At 44.5% G+C, this 21,409-nt stretch overlaps 1 protein-coding gene across 1 annotated transcript in view; it reads right to left on the reverse strand.

The window, feature by feature from the left end:
- The window catches only part of LOC119650402 (kinesin light chain), a 63,780-nt gene extending 50,651 nt beyond the window's left edge, over positions 1-13,129 (reverse strand). The window contains exon 1 of the mRNA XM_038053182.1: positions 12,798-13,129. The gene's annotated coding sequence lies outside the window, so the exon portion shown is untranslated. The remainder of the gene's footprint in view (positions 1-12,797) is intronic.
- Positions 13,130-21,409: the final 8,280 nt, after the last annotated feature.

The raw sequence follows: 21,409 nt of genomic DNA on the forward strand, positions 1-21,409 counted from the left end.
GCTGCACTGGTGTATAATATCACATATTAGCGAGGAATACACCAGGAAATCGTTTTCAAAATATGAAGCTGGTAAGAGACCTGCCAACCTAGGGCCGAGATGGACGATTGATCAGTCAAAAGCAATGAATGAGCAAACCTTGTCGGTGTAACTAAACCAGTCTTCTAGTATAGGTCCCAGGGTGATACGTGGATTGGTACCCACGATTGAGCACAAACCCTGGGAAACGCCTGCGGAACCAACATTAAGAGCTCTACTACCAAACCCTATCTCCACCTTCACATGGTGATCGCTGGTAGTTCTTTCTTAGTAAAAAACCGCAGACAGAGAAGGATAAAGGCGAGTCTCCCGCGCCTAAAAACGGGACAAACTGTATAAACTGGTCCGCCAAGTAGGGTTGACAACCCTATACGTAAAAATCAAAGTTACGAATCTACGAAAGGAGTCTCGAACAGCATGAAGTTTACAACGACGAACGCGGTAACGAAAACTGAATAACGATTTGCGCATTTTCTCATGGAAAGCTCGCTCCCTGTACAGATAAGGAGCTAGCCGATACTCTGTCCCAATATAAGGCCAACTGTTGGAATATGGACATCAGTTGCATCATCTTTTCATCGACTTCATAGCCACCTATGAGAGCATAGCCAGGGTAAAAATGTACGCGGCCATGAGAGAATTCGGTATCCCAACGAATTGATAAAACTGATTAGGCTGACTTTGAGTGATCCGTAATGCAGCTGTTAATGCGAGAGGCACCATCCTCTTCAAGTTCACTCAACTACTGGCCTACGCTGACGATATTGACATTATGGGAAGAATAACCCGAGATGTCCAGTCTATCTTCGTCCAGATCGAGCAGGCGGCGCGAAATCTTGGGTTGCATATTAATGAAGGCAAGACGAAATATATGGTGGCAACGTCAGCGTCAAAAACCAAAGAACGAACAGCACCGAATCGCACTGGTTAAACGAGAACAATAAAGATAGAAGACTACAAGAAAAAGAAATTTTCAACGGTCTCAAGATCGTTGAAAATTTCTCCTATGTATGGTCGAAAATCACAATCGATAACAGCTACGACGATGAAATCCGCGCACGGTTGTTGACAGTCAACAGAGCTTATCCATTTTAGCTTACAAAAACTGTTCCGCTCGAACAGCTCTTGCTTTACAAGACAATGATGTTGCCAGTCGTAATTTATTCTTAGGAGACTTGGGTTCTTAGCGAATTTTTGGCCCCCTACATGAGGATGGACGATTCCGCAGCCTCTATAACGATGAAATCTATGAGTGATACCAAAACTTCTGGTTGTGGATAAAATCCGACTCGAACAGGTTACGGTGGGCGGGTCGCCTAATTCGTATGGGTGAAGATGATCCTGCCCGGAAAGTCTACAAGGACAATATCTATGGTAGAATATGACGACGTGGCAGGCCCTGCCTTAGGTGGTGCGATGGTGTAAGCCCAGACCGCCAGACAGTTTTTGGGGATATCGAATTGGTGGATTTCGGCGCAAAACTAGGATGTCTGGAGTTTCTTACTGAGGGACGCCAAGACCGGATACAGGTCGTTGCGCCGTTGATGATAATGAAAAAAGTGACGTACAGATTCAGTTTATTTTTCAAACCAAGAAAACAAAATATAACGATTTACGAGCTAGCAGAACTGAGAGCAGCTACTAGTAGAACTGAATTATATATTTTTTATAAACACACTTCGTCTCAAAGGAAGATTGAAGGCGTAGACGAACAAAGTCATTGGGTGTGGTATTCGCCTCTTTATAACCAGGCGGCCAGAATAACACCGTTTCCTCCTTTTTTCTTCAAACATCCCCAATAGAACTGGTTGGAATTGAACTTTGTTATGCATCGAGTTTTTGATGTCTTTTCATGAATAGTATGGTTACATGTATAAATTATGATTACTTATTGAATATCCTCAAATTGGTCTAAGAAAGGAAAGAAGAGACGTGGTTGTCTTATGCTCCACAAAGGACTGAACAAGATACATATGGAAGCATACATTTGAGCAATATCTATTGCATGCAGCATTTTGAATGTATTGGGATGAAGAAGAGGCTGCTAGCTGGCAAATTCAAAATACGTACAATGCTTCAAATATGAAACCCTCGAACAATCAATTCAAAACTGTTCCTCAGTGCGAAATGACGCGGGGAATACCACTTACCAACAACAGCAATACGACGATATGATTATTGGAATTGTTATCTTGCACAAACCGCAAAATCAACGGGAATTTTAAGTCTACTGAAGATGGCTAGCTAACGCGGGGAATTTTTGTCGAAAGATAATTCATAACATAAAAGGATAGTCCAAAAAATATCAACAAGTTTCACACTAAACTCTATTGTCTATTTGACCTCTTCCGAGTATGAGAGATCAGATTTCTTGAAGTTCTGGGCGAAGTGACATTTAACTGGTTTCATATCACTTACTAGCTATTATGGTTTACACTTTTGCAGGAAATTGTATTTGGATACGGTTGTTTCCCGATGCCAAAGAATTCTGAAGCAGTCTAGAGTAGCATTGTTGATATATGCTACATAACACAAATGCCCTATTGAACTATTAAATCGAAGACTAAATGTCAAAAAAGGCTTACTTGGCCATGTTGTGATGTTAGTGAATTAGTGTTTCCTGTTCACTCCTTGGTGGAGTATAGGGCATCTACACAGTCAGATTGACACAAGACGAACACTGACTGACAATCATGACGACTGGAATTCGAACCCAGAGCAGCAAAATTTGGAGGCTGACGCTCTATCCCCTCAACCATCGTACCGTCGAATGGCCCGTTGGAAAATGGTACCTCGAGATTTCTTCATTCTGGGTTAATTCATTGATTCTCTGGGGCTTGTTATCTGCCGGGAGTGAATGAGTGTAATTTCATTCCAAGCTTACTAGATGCAGAACCTCCTTGTGTCTCAATTAGAACTTTGTAATCATTTCGGGAACTTCAGATTCCGTTTTCGATCGTTATCATTGAACCTGGTCGACTTCCTATCACCAGTGGCGATTCGTTTATTGAATTCTGTTCTCGAATCACGACCAGTTAATTGCATGCCCTAATCAAGGTGAGTAAACTTTTTGAATCCAGATCATTGGATATCCAGTTATTTAGTTTCTTGACAAATCTGTCCGGAAGCACACGATTCAAAGTAGCTCTGTGATCGATGTTTAGCTCCTCGCCAATCAATCGACGATATTCACAGCACTGATCTAAGTCAAACATAAGAGTCGTTAAAGACGATCATATTGATTATACGAGTTTGAACCGGATTTTACTCTAACAAGACAATGTTACCTGGTAATATTACTTCCGAGTCAAGAAGACTGTACACAGGAGATTCAATTTCCAGTGCATTATTCGGAATTTTAGGGGGAGAAAAACCATTGCGTATCTTTGACCGCGACGGTAATTGTGCGAGCAAAATACTACGCATAAGGTTTGGTGTTGGTGGCGTGTTTATGATGCAGTGCATTGGTGTGCAGCCACGTGGTTGTGGGCATGTGGCATTGCACAGCTGTTTATGGCTGGTCATATGAGATGGGGACACATATAAGAAAACCATCTAAGTCAAAGCTAAACAACGACATTCGGTGACCGTTTGCCGCCGGATTTACGCTTCCTGTATAGTCTTCCTGCTTTGCGTATTCCGACAAATATAGAGCGAAATAAAATTCATAAATTTGAATATTTTTTTTCATTTAAATATTTTCGATCTTCGAAAAAGATAATGATCCGTTGTCATTGAAATTTTCGTATGCCTTGATCACATAAATCACCCATATTCAAATCTGCTTCACGATCCCATAGTGCAACCTTATTCATGTCATATTTGAATAGTCATCAGCTTATTATCAGCCGACACCGAGTAAGGTATCCTTGCAATGAAATGTAAATACACCACTAAACAAAGTACGCATATTCCAGTTTTGCTCAGTGAGATATCTTCAATGATAGCCGGTCCAGGAAACTAATTATGAACAGGTTTTCATGCATTCTCTTTAGAGGCTACTCCTTTCCGATCAGCACCTCTAGTCACTATAAGACAAGAATATTTGTTTTGTCACATTTTTAGTCTGTCCGGTCCCAGAACTGATAATCATATACACAGCACCCAATGCTTGTATGATGGACCTAAAACTTGTTCTCTTCCATCTCTGTATCGCCAAAAAAAAAAAACATAAATGAAATAGACGTCTACCTGCGGACTAGAACAAACCATTAAAGATAAGGATGTTCTTGGTCTAAAGGTTACTGTTGGTGGTACACTATTGTTTTATTGCACATCGAAGGTCATTTGGGAAATACAGAATCAATTTCCAAGGAAAGGACACATTCACTGAGGTAGGAGTGGCTTCGGCGCTTTTGGTTTAGTTTTAGGATATTGATATTGATTTTCTAATGAAGTAACAACAAACATTTGGTTTTAGAGGAGGATCAGATAGGAGTGATCTGAACCATTAATATTTTCATTTCTATTCAGATTACAATTATCTTTCACTAATTTCCCGAAGGATTAGCAAGTGTTGAAGTCATTAGTTTGTGTTTATGGTGTAATAAATGTAATTACCATTCATTGATGGAATTTTGGGTTTTGGAATTCTATTCATCCTCTCGAAATTGCTACTTTATCTCGGGTTATTACACAAAATAGCTAGGCTTCAGAAGGGATATATTTGCCCGAACTAGATAGCTCAAACAACTTAGTTAATTATAGAATGCGAGAGTCGATTAAAATGGACAAATAAACTTTCTAAATCAGTTCAGATATTTAAGCCGATAATATAAATATTATGGCATATATCAGAATCAGCGAAACGATTTTTAAGCATCGTTTGGCCATATATGAAGTCAGATTATGAATCAGCAAAAACGGAGCCAGAAGTACATTCGAAGTAATAGGGAATAAATACATTTTTAAACAAAGAAAGATAATTTCTGACTTAGGACAGATAATTTCAAACTACAGAGAAGTAGGAAAGGCGAATTCTACGTATAAAAGAAACATTCCATATTTATAGAAATAATCAAATGCTTGTGGTATTCCATGGCTGTGATAATTTTGTAGTCGAATAATCTTCTGTGGTGAAGTTACCATAATTAGGCGCGCCTAGGGTAGATGAAAAGGGGAATTCCCCTAATTACGGAATAGGGAAACTGATAAAAGTAAAAATAAAACTAGGTAGCTTTCTCCTACTACAATATATTTTAATAGTTGGTAAATACGTATTTCGAGAGCTACTTACTCTCTTCCTTAAGCTAGCTTAAGGAACGAATATTGCAAGGCAACGCCCCTAGTAGAAGTGGTGTAAATGATATTGCTGCGTGTGTCACCCGTGACGATAGAATTGTTGGCCGAATAATCGTAGAATCGAGAAATTCTACTTTCCGTTATATTTATACATGATTGCCATCCATCCCTTAATGGGGCCACACCTATACCCCATGGTTCATGGTCGCCGAAATGTACCGCTACAGCTCCTCCCAGGACTTACCGATAAGCTTGCACTCTTCTCACACTGCTCTACGCCGTGTGTTAGTGAGCTAACCCACTCGCCTGCCATCCTATGACAAGGGTATTTCTGCTGTATTCTAAAATGGAGTTGTCGTAATCTATTCCTTGCCACTTCCGCGTTCTGATCAACTCGTCCACGGGTAACTGGACTCTGCGCCGACGAAGTTCCTTGTTCGAAATTTTAACAGGGCAATATACCCCGATGGCATGTCGCAAACAAGTGTTGATGAAGGATTGGAGCTTTTGAGTGACGGTGCAGGCTATTTTCCATGTGTTACTCCACAAAAATCTCAACATCAAGTTTTTAAGCTTTTAAGATAATCGCATTTGTAGATTTCGGATAAAATGGCAAAGGCAGATATATGGTGCGCTTCCGAGATATACCATTGGTCAATGCTTTCGATGTTCTGCCCATTACCCATTAGTGCAAATACAAAAATTTCAATGACCTTTCAGTGTGAGAACCTTGGCTTTGTTGGTGTTTATCTTCAGTCCAAGTTTACTTGCCTCCTTCAAATCCAGAGCTCTTTGGAAAAGGTTCCTAACTCAGTGAAGAAGATGTCATGGTCCATTGGAACGTTCCACGTCCTCCGGACAAGGCAGCACGGAGAACGCGATCGATAACAAGAAGAAATAATATCACGGATGCCGCCCTGGCGGATTCCGCTTTGAATTTCAAATTTCTCCGAGATTTTAGCTCTCATCTTTGCGCACCCAATACCGATGCCTTTTTCGATATCAATGATCATCTCTTTCTCACACTCCTTGGAAAGATTTTAGATTCCCAGCATTTCCATATATGTGCAGCAAAAATAAAGGTGTAGCGAAGAATAGCCCTATAGGGAAATCTTAATGCTCAACGACTTTACTCCATTTGAGAATATTCATAGCCAAGACGATTTCAATTCTACCTCGAGGAATAGTCCATTGTGAATGAGGAGTGGACTGACTGTTAACGTCCCCTATACAACTATCGAAATACTTTCAATCACTTGCTAGAGTTTTCCCATCTACGAAAGTTTCTGCAGCCCTGACCCTGACCATTAACAAATTCCCTTTAATCACTGGGTACAGTATACTGGGATTTGGCACGGTATTGGAACTCGAGCGCGTCGTGCTCAATATCACTTCCAGCGATCAATAGAGCTTTCAATCCCTTATAATCATCAATTCGCATCCGTGATTCCGCATTTAGCTAGATGTTGTGACGACCATGGGGCCGTGGTCGACGACCTGAGTAGTATCCGAGGAAAGATTATTTTTGATGGCGTCCCAATGCTCAAGGATATTCTCAGGCCAGTTACTCCGGATTGTTTTAGTTCGATCAGGTTAATAGTTGTGTGTGTGGTGGATGCAGCACACAAGCAACGACAAGCGACAATGAGATGGTAATCCCTTTCGGAGTCAATAAAATTGCTTGTATGATGTCGGTCAGTTGAAATCCAACTGACCTTATGGCAAACTCTGTACTCGACCAATGTGCTTCCAATGAGGCGGTGGATGTTACAGAAACCTACAAATCTCTCACTATTATCATTAAGCTCAACAAGACTGTGTTTCTCTATCACATGTTCGAGGCAAGGTGTTGTCAAAGTCCATCTTGGCATTCCGATCACCAACGCCCAACTCATAAATGTATTTCATTATGGATGGGTACATTCAACAAATCGGTTGTGATGATTTCCCAGATCAGAGCAATCTGTCTTGTGCATCATAAATCCCCAGGCCTAAGGTATAGTTCTTTTCAAATACCACCTTTTCAATATTTGTCGTGGGCTCATGGACTACTGTCCTACGTTTTGCGTACCAAACTTCAACTCCTCGGTTGTGAGTTATATGCGGCTAAAGGCCCTGAGATGAGATTTTAGATGCTGCCTGGGAAGTGCACTGAAAGTTTGCCATTTCTTAAGGGCTTTCTGTATACATCCCGCTTTTTAAAAGTAGATTACCCAGCTCCTGGCTACGTTCTTTGACCAGAATCCGCTTTAACATTGAGACCGTCAATAGAGTTAACCTCTTCGCAAAAACATGTCCACAATGATTGTTCAGTCGAACTTGTGAATTTCTTCAGAGTTTTCTGACTCCTGCTTGTGTCGATACCTAACACCTAGCAGCTGAATCAGATTTCAGAGCGCAATGGAGGAGTGCTTTCATCGTTCTCCTTTTTTTAGTCAAATCCGAGTTCAGCCATGGTTTTTACCCTTCTTTAGCATACTAAATGGGTTTCGAAAGCTTCTCTTATATTATTTGTGATCATCTGTTTTCTTATTTTCGGCAATGGATTTGATGCGTCTCCCAGGGAACGTAACTTGGGCGAATAGTTCTAGTTTGTACGTTGTCCAATCTATCTTGCCTGGATTTCAACATGGAACGGTGGGAGGTGGATTCATGCCCATTACGAAATTAATGCTCCTCTAATCCGACAGCGTGATATCGTTTGATACTCTCTATTCTACAATCAGAAGCACCATGTCCGGGGATATCACCGTGAAAAGTGGATTCATTACCCAAGTTAAGGATCCGCAGTTCGAATCTACCAGATTTTATATAGCCCGCTCGTTTCGTGTTGATGTTAGAACTTCCCTAACTGATTTGCTTTTACCTTTGGCATATTGGGTGACTTTAATTAACGCTTCAATGGAAATTTTGTCATCGCTTCACAATGCTGCAAATCTCTTCGGGAAATATTGATACTTTTGTACGCTTTAGATAAAAACGACGTCTCCTTTATTGGCATTGGGAGTCGGTACTTGTAACATGATGGTCTCAAGTCCAGAGTAGAGCCAACAACCCAAGCCCAGTTGCTCCAAAACAAGTCCTCATTCACTTGATGGTTGACTACCCGAGTTGCGGAGCCAAGAAAACTACATGCAGGAGATTCGTCTCACGGCGCAATGCTTGAATTTGTAGGATGGAAGAAAAGCATTGTACATGTTCGTTTGGCCTGAGATGCGTAGCGACATTCGGCAGTGCCAGCACTCGAAAGTAGGAAACGCACCGAAAACGTCATCCAACTCCGGCAGGTTCACATTGACATCGTCAGACCATTTACTCGGTCAGGTGGTTTGCGTTACTGCCTCATCATTCTCGACAGGTTTTCTCGTTGGTTCGAGAGCTCCCCTTTGAAGAATCAGTTGGCGGAGTCAGTGGCCGAAGCATTCTACTCAACCGGGATATCACGCTATGGTGCACCGTGCATCGTTACCACGGATTAGGGCGCACAGTTTGAATCCGCCTTGTTCAAGTCGCTAGCTAGAATTGGGTCCAGCTGCTACCTACGGTTTTAAGGTCTTCGAATCAGTGTTAAAAAGGAACTCGGGGCGGCGCCTGCTGAGTTAGTATTCGGAACCACTCTTCGGTTGACCGGCGAATGGTTCGTCGACGATAACCACAGTGTCGAACATTGCAAGTTTGTTAACAATTTGCGGGAGCACATGCGAAAGATGCGTCCACGCCAAATTGTTCATCGCAGGAAGTCATTTGTTCATAAGGACTTGTGTTCTCGCTCGTGTTGATGATATGAAGAAGTCTTTGACTCAGCCATATACCGCGTCCTCGAAAACTTCTACAGTCTACACAATCGAAATTAACGGTAGGCGGCGATCGCCATCCAGCGTTGGCTGTGCCCTTTGGTAGCCATTTCTCGCCATCAGCTGACAGAAGTTTTCGTGGTGGTTCGTTCCCCATTATGACGTTTTCGCGGGTGCGGGTTGCGGGTGTAACCCCTTCTCGCCGGCGGTGCCGCGATTTTCAGGATCATCGTGTTGAAGGCCATCACTGCAGAGAGAGTGATGTAGGGGTTGCGGAGTTATCTGCCAGAGGCGCTCAAGGCAAAAGAAGAAGATACGACGAATCGCAACCTCACCTACGGATGAAGCGGATACTCCACCATCTCGTAGCGTAAAAACTGGCTCTTACATTTACGTGTCAAATAAATAAACGTTATTAATCTGTAACCCAAGTGTAATCAATTTTGTGAGCCTAAAATCAGTTCTACACGGTAGCTTTGATTTCCCAGTGGTTTGCAGTTATCTCCATGATTGAAATATATAGGATCGGCTACCGAAGCAACCAAGAGCGAAAAAAATAGGCACAGACCCACTGGCATTGGATTTAAATGGGTGGAAAGCTCCCTTGCGTCCACTTTATTTATTTATTTAATGGGGATAATACACAGAAAACAAATTCCTTATTACATATTATCCTCAGAGGGAGGAGCAAGTGAATGGCGTTGCTGTAGGGAGGGGAGATTGAAGGTGCGAAGTCGTGACGGATAATCAACCCGTGGAAGGTTTTTTTGTAAAAGAGGGTCCGGGTAAATTTGGTTGTACAACTTCAAGAGCGCGACAAGCACAAATGTGGAAGGGGGACCAGATTACACAGCAATATTCAAGGATGTTTTTGACAAGGGAATAGAAGAGTGTTAAGGAGGGCTGAATTGAGATAAAGTAGGAGGAGGAACGTAGGATAAAACCAGACATTTTGGAAGCTCTATTGCTGAGGTCAATGAAGTGGGAATCGAAGCGAAGTTTGTCGTCGAATATTACACCCAGGTCTTTGAAGGAGGTAAATAATGAAAGGGGTTGTCCACTGAGAGAATAGAAAAATGATGATGGGGAGGGTTTAAGCGAATAGCACATCCAGAGGCATTTGTTGACATTTAGTGTTAGCTTGTTGACTGAACACCAACGGACTAAATTATCATGGTTGGACTGTAAGAGATCACAGTCCAACGGAGACGAAAAAGGGGCAAACAATTTGAGGTCGCCTGCGTAAAGCAAATACGGGCAGGTGAGCATGGAGGCGAGGTCACTGATAAAAAACAGGAAGAGTAGCGAGCCAAGTATTGGGGGAATACCAGAGGAAGGAGAGAAGGAACGAAATGAGTAACCACGAAAAGAAATGTTATGAGAGATAGGAGGAAAGCCAGGAGATGACTGAGGGAGGGAAGTCTAGTAATGAAAGTTTAGAGAGCTTTGGAGAAATCGGTATAAATAGCATGTACCTTCTGTCGTGAATTCAAGTATTTACCAACGAAGTTGGTAAAGATTAGAAGATTTGAAGCCTTAGATCTATGTTTCACGAAACCATGCTGCTCTTTGACAATAAGGTGACAACTAGTCTTTGACGTATCTGTCGGGGATTTTGGAACAAGAGGAGAGAAATGGGGCGGTAGTTCACAGCAAGGGAAGGATCTCCGCTTTTGAGGATAGGGATAATAAGGGCCTCTTTCCAGAGACGAGGGAAGTAGCATTCATCTACACTTTTGTTGTAGATTATACTCAGGGGGAGGGAAATGTATTTTCTACAGCTAAGGACGAAGAGGGGGCCAGGTCCGACATTGGGGACAAGATTACCAATGAGGAACTCAACCAGAGAAGGCGTAAGGAGAGGAATAGTCTGCAGTTATGAGAGGTGTAGAGGGTGGAGGGCTCGAGGGAGAAGACACGGAAGAGAAGGTGGCAGGATTGTTGTGGGGAATTGGCAGTGGAGTCAGCGAAATGGATAGGAGAACGGAGATCTTCAGTGGGATTACCAGAATTGCGAGCGCGAGACCAAAAGGGTTTTAAGTTACCGCGGGCAAGGGCGGTTTCGACGCTCAATAAGTACCTTTTACGCGCTTTTCTGACCATTGACTTCACAGTAGATGAGTTGCTTGATATATGTACCCGGTTGGAAGACGCTAAAGCTGAGTTCAGACCATCAAAATTAGCTTTGCGGAAATTGAACTTAGTGGATTTACGCTTGGCTTTGGGTTTTGAACGAGGGAGCTTCGCTTCACATTCAACTGCGGGGTGGTGAGCGTCTTTAGCATGTAATTAGCGCTGGATGAATGAGCACTAAGTATGCCTCTTTGGCGATTTCAACGATATTCCAGGATTAATCAGAGACACATCTTCCTTGAGTTGTGAGTCTGAAGGTTTCGTTAATAGAGGAGCAGGCTTTCTTTGGTGGTGGCAGTATCAGATTTGTGATTCTAAAACGGTTCCTATTAGCCCTTGTTGCCCTGTATCAGCTCCTCATCTGTAAATCGAAAAACCAAAACCAAGATTATGTGATTTGCACTGTTTTAGCTGACCTGGGAATCATAACAAATGTTTGGGGTTTCGAATTAACCTTTAAAGAAAATTAATTCAAGTTTGTTTCGTCGAGATTTTCTGATTATTTGTCATAAGAAAACAATACACTTTCTTTGCAAACATCGTCTGAGCGGCGTTGCTGAAGTAAAATTGAGTTCAATTATCGGGGGCAGTTGCCATTTGCATGCTCTTGTTCTAAACGAATCTGTTGTCTATTTGGCTTCACTGCAATTGGAAACTCCTCACCTCGCGGCTGCTAATTGCGAATTCTATTAAATTAACAGCAAACCCGCTAGGCAATGACTTCATACATCCGACTGGTAACTGGCGCGCTCAAGACTTTCTAAATGAAGTCACTCGTAACTGCACAGGTTTGAACAAAAGAGGCTTAAACGCATTGTGCATGCGTTCTTCCGCTCACTGGGTCTTGCTTAAACGCTTCTCGTTAGCCATCCACGGCGCAGCGGTCGTCTCGCCGTTTTAATTACAACTTTCGCAACTCGTTCTGGAAACGCTGGGCGAGAACGCGAACGGTGTATGCTGTACGCTAGGGCCGAGCTTGCACAATAGCCCAATCCGCGCTAATCAGTCACAACATGTGCTGATAAACGCCCGGAAATTATGTTGGTCCAATGTTGGGTGCGCGATGCATCCGACCAGCGGAAAGGTGAATGGGGGAGTCGCCAGCGGAGAGGAAGTGGTCTGGCCACTATCTCAGCCCAGCTTGAAAGTTCAAGAGCGGATAGTGTGGATTTCGAGCGAAATGTGTATCAATCTGAATTACGATTCGATTGAACCCGACTCGACGACGGCGAGGAGACCCCCAGACCACAGCAACATATGTGACTCATGCACCGAGCAAAGACATGCGATGTAAGTGGGTGAAGCATGGAAGAGTGTGTCAAGAAGCCCGACCAGGTGTTGAACAATCCTCGCCGCGGCCGTCGAATTCCAAGCCATTGCTCCACAATGACGAATGCAAATCCGACGCCCAGATGATCGCTGGAATACTCCGCTGACAGACAGAATAATGATCTAATTCGCAGTGACACCATATTAGCAGCCAGATGAGATCATTGTTCGGTCGTCCCCAATTATGGCTTCCAATTGGACCCCTAAGTCGCACGAAAACTCGCCTCTAATTCCTAAAACAAACTTTCCACAATTACTTACCAGTTTCACAAAGAAATAGCGAAGAAAACAAGCGAAAATGCTGAGAAAATTGCAGGTTTTCCTCTGGTCCGGGCTCTGACAGCTCTCAGTTGTCCAACAACGCAACGAAGGCAGAAACTCCGTCCCGTCCGATTTTCACGGGCTCAATTCATTTAGATCACGATTTTGCGCTCGAATTCAACTCGAAACCGGGCAACACACGAGAGTTTACAGATTAGGCGCAGGTAGAAAACGTTTAACGGGGAATCAGCACAATTTTCCGCGAAATTAAGGGAAAACCTCTGCTCGCACAACTTGACAAAAACGACGAAGACGGGGAAAATCGTTTTTGACAGACGAAGCTGAATCACTTGAACATCGACACCAACGCCAACACCAACGGTCGGTTGGCGTGTATGGTTGCGTTGTTGGTGACATGTTTTGGGGAAATGGAAGCATCGGCGATAGACATATTCTGAAGAAATATTGATAGTAGTTAATCTGCCAATTTATACAGTTAATCCTTTTTGTCAAAAACACAAATTGGCACATTTTCCGGTTACCCTAAGTGCATGGAATCGATTTAGTATCGAAAACCAGGCGTTGCGCAAAGTCAACCCCTGAAATTGTGTTGTACATGGGCCCCGAATTCAGAGAATGCGCATCGCCATGGAAACACCGGCAGGTAGAAAACTCTACTGTGAAGTTGATGTTGAACCGAAAACATTGGTGAATTGTCTAACGTTCGAAAGCAGACTTAATTCGTGACCGTTATTTAATAGGTTAGGGATTCCACAGCAAATCGTACACAAATGAAGGAAGAAAAACGTTTGCTGTGAGCTTACTTGGCAATCTGAGGTACCGTTTGATGGGTCCTCTTTGCCCTGGACGAAACCGCCAATTTGAATTCTGTTTGTCTGTTTTGAGATTTGCCTTTTTTTGCCTTCTGACGACTTCATATAAAACAGATTAATATCAATTATTGTGATGTCCCCGAGGTACCTGAGTACGTAGTTCTGACCCCTTACCTGGCAGTATACCTGCGTTCTAGGTATTAGCCTTGAGAAAGCCTCTTGGTGTGGAGTGAACTGCGAATAACCGGTACACGTCGGGACACACCGGGAGTCCTTGGAGCCGAGTACAGCTCTCTGTCGTCGTCGATGGGGTGATGTGAGCCTAGCACTGCCAAGGTGGTAGTTGTAAACGTGTATCAGGAGCCAGCCCCTTCGGGACCCTGGTCGGGTAGTGTGCATTCAACCGGTGTTAGTGGACCGCGTTGCCCCGAGCGAGCGCTGATCCGTCCGAATTCAGGGAACTAGGGTGGGGGCTGTGTCCCCGAGGGTACATCCGTTCCTGACTATTGCAGCGCGCTCCCTTGCGCACGATGCGCTGGTGAATTTTCCATCTAGAATAAATCGAAATCAACAAAAAAAATCGACGAAATTCAGGGAAGGAGGAAGACCTGAGTGCGTTTGGGTGCAGCACAAAAATGCGTTCACCGAAGCGATTAGCGAAAGAGACAGTGAAGGCTAACATACCCGATATGACACCGGGACCTCCAAATAAAGAGGAAGCCTTACCAAGTGGCACGACTGAGGGTGCGGGGACGGCAACTCCCATACCCTGTAGTGCCCTTGTTCGGAAAAAAGTCCTGAGTAGGTGCATTCGGACAAGAACTGAGTATAATTGCGGTCGACCGTTCTAGCTAGAGCCAAAGAGGAAAGGCTCATCAGAAAATGCGCGGTAGCGGTGAAGTGTATGCGGTCGGCAGTGCTCCTCCAGAGGAACGTCAGCAGAGGCGTCAAAAACGGGCGGATGGAACTGGAGGAACTATTGGATCGCATTTCTTCTACAGGCGAACGTGGAGGGCAGTGGAAGACGATTGGAAAGCAAAAACAGCCGCAATCCCCGCCGGGAACATTGCTTGCGCCAAACAGACTGCAGATAGCCTACTACAAAGTGAACTAGTGCAAAAGCGAAAAGAGGACGACGTGCCTGAAAAAGGCTTTATCAACGTAGTTTCCAGGGCCCGGAAATAGAAGGCGATGAAGGATAAAAGGAAACAACTGATTACGCCGCCAGAGACCCGTCTGTCCAAAGACAAGGAAGCTGCCAACCTAAAACCAGGAGCAGAAAAGACGAGGAAACGAAGAAGGACTAGACCGACGGTGAAATCTGCTACAGGATGAATCCCGAAGACAACGGAGCAGAGGTGTCTTCCATACGGGAAACGAGGGGTTGCGGAGTCCTCGTCGAACTGGACCCGAAGATGACTAGCAAGGGTATGTTCTGTGAAGCGGTCAAGGGATTATTAGGGGAGAAGGCATTTGTTTCTTGCCTAAATCCTACGTTCTCTCTAGAAATCCGATCTTGACCGCCTCACAGAAAAGGTCGAAGTGGAGGAGGCCATAAAGCGTGAATGACCAGAGGTAACCAATGCCCGGATAGGTATCACCTCTGTAAATGCTCGAGGCAAACACTTGCCGTGGTGGAAGTCCCCGAGTAATATGCGAGCAAACTCCTTAGCAGCGGGAAAATGAAAATTGGATAGTCAGTATGCAGGGTACGAATGCGGACAGTTCCCAGCAAGTGCTACAGGTGTCTGGGCTATGGACACACGTCAGCAGCTTGCAAAGGACCGGACAGGAAAACAGAATGCCGGAGATGCGGCCAAGTAGGTTATCAAGCGAAGATCTGCAATAAAAGCGAAAGTTACGTTTTCTGCAAGGATTGTGGCGGGTCTGGTGAGAGCGTTGCATTTTTTGCAGGTTCGGGGCGGCGTCCAATCTTTAGGACGGAACTGGAAAGGGCTAGGCCGCGAATGGCATTATCCGCATTTTATAAGTTAACATGCACCGGAGTGCAATCGCTCACCGGTGGCTAGTGCAGTTCGCTGCGGAGATAAATGCTGATCTAGTGCTTCATAGCATCTAGACTTATCGGGCACCACTGCCATCTGGGTTCGGGACGAAGTTCGACTTCGTGTTCTTGCCGAAGGCCGAGGGAACGGATCCACGCCAACGTTTCGGCGCCTAGACAGTGAAAGAAGCATTCCTGATATTCGTTTTGTGTCAGAATCTCTGGCACTATTGGTGGATGGGTGGCGAGTCCTGGAAGACTTTCCGGCAAGTGATCATTAGTACATCGCTTTCAAAGTGGTTAACGCTACTTGCCCGGCAGCACCAACCCGTCGCTCCCCTTGCGTGTGGAGTGCCGCGAAGGTGAACATCGGGAAGTTCGTCGAAGCTCTTGGAGCAGGCGGAGCCGTACCGGAAGGCGCTCCGGGGGGTGGTAACATTGCAGCTGACACCGTAAGTTCAGTGATAAACCTGATAACGACGGCGTGTGAGACTTCCATGCCCTGCAGGGGCCCCAGTCGCGACAAACCTTCTATGTATTGGTGCACGGCAGAAATTATTGACCTACGGAAGGAGTGTCATAAGCGTCAACCAGGGGGGATGCGCCGTAAGGGCACAGTATAGATCAGCGAAAAGGAGACTCCGCAGCGCGATAAATAACAGCAAAGTTCGCAGCTGGCAGAACTTAGTCGACGAGGTAAATGAGGACCCGTAGGGACCTGGCTATAACCTTGACACCCGGAAAACCGGGGCTATGCGGAAACCCTTCGTACTAACTACCGACCAGATGGACCGTATTGTACGGGCATTATTTCCTAAACATCCTGTACGGGTTGATATCAATAGCACGGAAAGGGTCGAGGATTGCCCCCTTTTCACAATGAGGGAGCTCGAAGATGCGGTTCTCACTATAAAAAATAAGAAGGGGCCAGGTCCTGATCTCGGTCGCAGTTTACAAAGTGGTGTTCCGCCAACGGCCAGACTTGCTGCTTCGGGCGTTCAATGCTTGTTGGAAGGAGGGCATTTGACGCTGGAAGGTGGCCAGACTTGAGCTGATCAGCAAGGGTAAAGGAGACCCGGAGCTCTCGCCTGCATACCGACGGCTGTGTATGCTTAACATGACCGCCAAAGTGTTCGAGGAGCCTATCAGGAGAAGACTCGCTGAAGCGATCCGCATTGCCGGTGACTTATTCCCAAGGCAGTTCGGGTTCAGAACAGGGAGATCCACAGTAGATGCTATTATGGAGGTCGTAGATGCGTTCATCGAGCCGAGGCACATAGTCACCGATCTCGATGGATAGTGCTCATAACGCTTGATATCAAAAATGCCTTCAATTCAGTTAAATGAACAGATATGCTTGGCACATTAGAAAACTCATTCCACGTGTCAAGCTATCTCTTGCGGATATTGGGGGATTATCTAAAAGACTGCTCCCTTTTCTATGAGACGCTAGAGGGCCAGAGAAGGGGACTTGGCGTGAAGAACGTCAACGCGCGCTTGCCGCTTGGCAAAATGAGTCAAGGAGCAAATGGAGTGCGTGGCTCATGGACAATTTAGACCCGTGGCTGAATCGGACGCATAGTGAGGTTGATTACTTCCTTACCCAAATTCTAAGAGGCGAAAGAGGTTTTCAGTCTTACCTGCACAGGATTGAGAAGGCGCGATCTCCTGGTTGTGTATTCTGTAATGGAGTGGCGGACGACGCTGAACACACCTTTTTATTTTGCGAAAGGTGGGACGGCTTTCAGCAGTAGCTTTATGCAGACACAGAGGAGCTCTCTCCAGACAATATTGTCAACACAACAAGTCCTTTCCTCGCCCCCTCCACCCGTTGGTGAAACGAATTCCCTGACGGGAGAGCTAGCCCGAAGTAATGTGTCAATCGGTTGTAGGCAAGTTCTCTAATTACAGGGAGGTGTTTAGTTGGTAGTCCGACAGCGTACTGTTGCCGGAAACCAACGCTCTGTGCGTAAATACATTCACCTACCCTACTCCAAAAAAACACGCTTTTCTAGTCTTTTGTGGTTTCCTAGGCTTGCGGCAAATGCCATTTTTTTCACTGCATTTTCTGCTGCATTGCTCTTATTTCACTTAATATCTTATCCAGCTCTTTCTTTCATCTGTAAATTTATTATAATGAAAGAAAACTTATTATTAATCTCCCGGGACATCATCGCAGTTGAAATAAATAGTGTGACTCTCCATTTTAAGTATAGACCGGAATCTGTGGTGTCCAAGGTTACAAGTAATCTGTCTGTGCATTATTTACGTTGGGCTGCAGTTTGCATGTTAAATCTATTTAAGGGAATGAATCGAAACAACAGCCGGGAGACTGTTTTTCCTGCGTTCTGAAAGGTGCTTATAAAATCCCAAGACAAGGTGGAACAAGACACGTCGAGGGCTGTAAGGCCGAAGGGAAGTTTGGTTTTTAGTAGGCACACTCTCTCCCTTGAGTATTTTCAGTTTCAATTAAGAGCATTACCATGATCGCCGGGCTAGCCAAGATCGAAATTTTTTGAGGATTACTTCTGGATCAAGATATGGAATTTAATTAGAAAAAAAAAACTGTGAAAGATAGAGGAAGAAGAGGCAGTAGTTAATGAGATCCCCTAAAATTACCGATACAAGAGGTCCCCCAAGGTACGAGGATCAACAAGAATGTCAACTGCTGGAAGGCAGCGAAGAAGCACAAATCTGCTGAAGTCCAGCTCAAGAGATAGCATCAGAAGATTTTTGATATTTTGAACAGGATTAGGAAGAATAAGATGGCCGGAAGTGTCAGCGAGCGGGAAGCAAAGGATCTTGTTAGATACCAGGCGATTATCAAGGAATATTATAACAAATGCAACCGAGCTCAAATTAAGGTCCAGCAGGAAAGCAAGAGGAGGGTAACCTCTGCAGATAACGAAGAAGCAACTGCTAGCCGATGAGGCACGCGCCGCGAAATCCATCAGCGACATGGTCAGGAGTTCCTTATATGTGAATCCTGTGGTCCATAAGTATCACGTGAGAGTGTGCGGGGACCAACTCTCCAGGTACTTCTTTGGTTTGTGTGTCACTAAAGTTAGCGACGGCCGGAAAGGTGTAAAGCTTAAGATTAATACATACGACCAGATTTCCAGGAGGCCGGTTGCTCGGATCCGCTTCGAAAACGACGTCCTATTTCTGTGCCTTCAAAACCCTAGATCCGTATAAATAACTAATAATAAATTGGGTTGTAATCAAAGAGGAGGAACGCCAGGTGACACCCCAGCCGACCTTTCCTACTCCGTTCAAATGAAGATGGCTGGGAGGTACCAGAAAAAGTGATCTACAAATGCGGAGCCAGGAGGGCAAAGGATAAATGGTTGCGCTTCGCGCAGCCAGATGACAATTTGGAGTAAATCAAAGGTACCAACGAACTCTTTGAGAAAAATAAGGTTAGCGGTCTGAAGGGCAGTGACGATCTCCCTACGCAAGCAGACCATGTTGAGGGTAGTGCCGATAAATTTGAGGTGTGTTTTAGTTTTCTCTCTTTATTTTTCGTCGTCTAAAAAATCATAAGTCGCCAGGAGCCGATGGGATTACAGCTGAATTGGTTAAATATGGAGGCGACCAATTACACCAAGTGGTTCATCAACTTGTGCTCAAGGTATGGGACAGCGAATCAATGCCTGACGATTGGCAACGACGCATTATTATCTGTCTCACACATAAAAAGGGAGATATCACACAGTGCAGCACAGAGGTATCACCTTGCTGAGTACCATCTATAAGATATTCTCCGCTATCTCGCTAGGCCGGATACGCCCCATACGCTCAGAACATCATTGGCCCATACCAAAGAGGCTTCACTCCAGGCAAATCAGCAACAGATCAGACTTTCTCTCTGCGGTAAGCGATGGAAGAATTATTGGAATATGGACATCAGTTGCACCATCTTTTCATCGACTTTAAAGCCGCCTATGATAGCATAGCCAGGGTAAAATTGTACACGGCCATAAGAGAATTCGGTATGCCGACGAAACTGACTAAGCTGACCCTGACCAATGTACGAGACCAAATAAAAGCAGCAGGATCACTCTTAAGACCATTCGACATCAACAACGGTCTACGACAAGGGGATGCCCTATCATGCGTCCTCTTTAACCTGGCCATGGAGAAAGTGATCCGTGATGCTGAGGTAAATGCAAGACGTACGATCCTGTTTAAGTCCACCCAACTACTGGCCTATGCTGACGATATCGACATCATGGGAAGAACTACCCGAGACGTACAAACTGCCTTCATCCAGATCGAGCAGGCAGCGCGAAATCTTGGGCTGCACATCAATGACGGCAAGACAAAATATATGGTGGCAACGTCAGCACCGAAGGCGAATCAACCAACAACATCAAACCGCACTGGTCAAACACGAAGAAGAATAAGGATAGGAGAATACAACTTTGAGACCGTTGACAATTTCTCCTATCTAGGGTCAAAAAACACAACCGATAACAACTACGATGATGAAATCCGCGCACGGTTGTTGTCAGCCAACAGAGCCTATTTCAGCTTACAAAGACTGTTCCGCTCGAAACGTCTCACTATAGGGTCAAAGCTCTTGCTGTACAAGACTATGATCTTGCCAGTCCTCATGTATTCCTCGGAGACTTGGGTTCTTAGCAAGAAAAATTGAGAACTCCTGGCCGCGTTCGAGAGAAGAATCCTCCGAAGAATTTTTGGCCCCTACATGAGGATGGACGATTCCGTAGCCTACATAACGATGAAATCTATGAGCGATACCATAACCGTCCGGTTGTGGATAAAATCCGGCTCAATAGGTTACGGTGGGCGGGTCACTTAATTCGTATGGATGAGGATGATCCCACCCGGAAAGCCTATAATATATAATAATATCTATGGTAGAAAAAGAAGACGAGGCAGACCCTGCCTAAGATGGAGGAATGGCGTAGGTCAGGACGCCAGACAGCTTTAAGGGATATCGAATTGGTGGACCTTGGCGCAAAACCGGGACGTCTGGAAGTCCTTATTAAGACAGGTTGTTGCGCCGTTGATGATGAAGTTAGTATGATAGGTTTTCTTAACAGATTTAGGAGCCTATGGTAATTCTTTTGGTGGTAGGTAGGCTGTGACATACGTAGCAATGTTTCTTGGAGGTAGAGGTGTAATAGTTAAAAACACAAACCCCATTCGAATTGGCAAGAGTGTTGTGCCAGAACTGATGTTTGGTATTAAAGTTCCCACCAAGGCCCAGTTGTGGCTGCATGTTAAACGTAATGGGATGCCTCTTAAGATATTGTATTATTTGGAAAAGGTATCCCTTTCACTAAGAAATTCATCAAGCAAGTAAGTAAGTAAGCAGTTAGCAGTGGCGAGAGTTCAGCAGAGAATCTGTGGTTTATGGCGAGATTGAAAAAAAGGCAACTTTTGACGATGATCTTTATTCACTAAAGCACAAAATTTATGTTTAAATAAATTATTTCAAGACCCATTCGTCAGGAGCGTTAGTGTCTTTTCTGTACCGGAATTGATATTGATAATTAGGAATACATTCTGATAATTTTTACATTAGGGTGGAGACCGAAGTATGTAATAGAGCTTTGACTTCTGAGTCGATGTTTAGGGTGGTATTGTGTCTCTGTGCTTTGACTGTTGAAACATAGGTATAAGTGCTTTGTTGTGATCGGTTTCGCCACTTTGTTTTATCAAAAGCCTGATCTGGATGCAATCGCGAGGGTTTCAAATCTTCACCTAGCGTATCAAGCCACCTTTGTTTCGGCCGACCTTCGACT

This window comes from Hermetia illucens, chromosome 2, assembly GCF_905115235.1.
Source record: "Hermetia illucens chromosome 2, iHerIll2.2.curated.20191125, whole genome shotgun sequence".
NCBI lineage: Eukaryota > Metazoa > Arthropoda > Insecta > Diptera > Stratiomyidae > Hermetia > Hermetia illucens.